The following is a 2,436-nucleotide window of genomic DNA, read 5'->3' as shown; positions in this document are numbered from 1 at the left end:
GCAGCACTATAGAGAACAACACTGAAGACACAATCCAGAGAGAGCGACCAGTCTGCCCCATCCACATGGGAACAAACAAAGAGGGAAAGAAAGAAAAAGTAGACTCACAATCCGCAGATTCATTGCTGTCATCTCGCGCCTTTTGTTTTGGGTGTTTTCCTATCTCCCTTCATATCAGTGTGCTGTGTTTGTGTGGGGGGCTTCTTTTTAGCCTTCTTTCCCTCTGAGGTAATATTATCGTGGTAATTGTAACTGGCATGTTGGCTTCTAGATCGAGTTGGGCTACATGGTGGTCTCCTGCTTGTGCTTGGTGGATGTTGGTCTTCTGACCGTAATGAGTCGGCCAGGATCTTCTGCAGGGTTCGGGGTTTTACAGCATATTCTTTGAGTTTTTCCTTGTCCCGGAAGACACTTATCTCTCTTTCCATCTTAATACATCATTTGGCAGGGTAGAGGATTCGTTGCACTGGGTAAATCTGCTGCACAAGACTTCTTTAGATTCTTAGAAAGCAAGGATGTTAATTTGAGCACTAACATGTATCTGACCTAAATCATGGTACATTCTATTGCACACACAATGGATACGATGCATCATTAAAGAATAATGGTGAAGCATCTCATGACCTGGATGAATTTGTAGGGCATTGTGTGGAGTGGAGTTATTCAATCACAAAAGTACAAATACTTTATGGACTCACTGTCACGCTTTCAAAAAAAATCAAGGCAAGAATATCATATAAAATATGTTAGTCTGGATTGACCAGAGAAACAAATTCATTGACACTCATACATGTATAAAGGGCTTTATATAAAAGAGGAATTATATAATGAGAAAACACCCCAGACCAGTCCAGTTCATGTCCATAATCCAGTATTAGTCCATAGGTCTCATACTAGTCCATAAATTCTTGTTTAGACTCACACAGTGCATGCAATGGTAAGGAATGCAGGAAGATCTCAGGCCAGTGGGTGGAAATTCTTGTGGATCCAGTGGCAGTGGAAGCATCTCAAGACTGGCATGGGTCTCATGGGTCTCCTCCAGCTCTCTAAGTGATGCAAGAGTAGAAAAGAGAAGGTAGACAGTGTGTGTCTTGCTTCCAGGGAGGAAGACAGGATTACTAAGAACTCTCAGGAGAAGGCCTTGCCCACACACAGGCTTCATTGGCTATGACCTGATGACAGGCTAGACTCCACCCCTTCCCTCAAGTCGACAGGAGATTATGTACCTGCCACACACACAAAAGCAAACATGCGACTTTGATGGTTACAAAGGGATGGAGGAGAACGAAGAGGAGGTGAAGTAGTAGGTTAGAGGGTGGAAAGGTGTTAACGTAGGGGACGGGAGAGATAATTTACGACCAAAGGTAGGTGGGGGGAAAAGGAGAGGAGGGGAACAAGGCGTGATTTGAGAGGTTTGATATATTGAGTAACTTTTTCATGCCAAATATGATGATTTTCTATATAAACTCCATCTAATTCACAATTAAAATTTTTATACAAGAATGAATGCATTTGAATGATGGGGTTGGAGAGCAGTACTAAGGAAACCATGGACTATCAGAAGAACTAGTAAATCTGACTTTGAATAATTACATTGAGAAAGCTCTGTGAGGATGGTAGGACTTGATCTCATGTACTTGGGACCTGTAATCAAGAGGGACCCATCTTTTGGAGCAGACATCATGTTTGGTAAAGCAAAGTGTCAAGAAAAAAAGAGAGATCCTTAACCGGATGGACAAACACAGTGGTTCATGGATGGGCTGCAATGCTAAAACAACCATGAGGCCAATACAGGAGACGTTAGCTTTATGTTTCCTGTCATACACAGGGTGGCCTTGGGCAGGAACTGATTCTGAAGCAACTAAGGAAGTGCCATCTAATTAATTATCACCCACAGATACCTGAAAACACTGAGCAGAATAATGACCTCTGTGGGTTCCCAAGACTGTAACTCTTTGTAACCCACTAACAGGGGTACTCCAGTAACTCTTTATGGGAATAGAAACTCTCCTTTTTCTACCACCAAAGCACCTAACACCAATGTACAAAGCAAAATTCAAGACATGCCATAATGACATTAAATCTGGCTCTGAGCATGTGGTAGTTTATTAAGCTAGCTTACACTAATTCTTTCTCCCAAAATATATGGGAGAAATATATTTTATAAATATAAAATATATTTTTATAAATATAAAAAACAAACAAATAAATAGATAATTTCCCCCTCAAATATGTTTTACTCTTTAACCTTTTTGATGTGTTCTTATCTGGATGTAGAAAGATAACATAGCACTTTGGGGGAAAGATGTAGCCTAGAAGCCCCACGCTGGAGGCCAACATGGAGAAGATCTCCACAGCCACCATGACCTTGCCCTGAGTGCTGTGGTAGACAGGGAGGAAGGTCACCCAGACACTGCAGAACACCAGCATGCTGAA

Source organism: Echinops telfairi, unplaced genomic scaffold (genome assembly GCF_000313985.2).
Source record: "Echinops telfairi isolate 266 unplaced genomic scaffold, ASM31398v2 ScPeMD7_7459;HRSCAF=8497, whole genome shotgun sequence".
In the NCBI taxonomy this organism is placed as follows: Eukaryota; Metazoa; Chordata; class Mammalia; order Afrosoricida; family Tenrecidae; genus Echinops; species Echinops telfairi.
Note: the sequence above shows the minus strand (reverse complement) of the source record.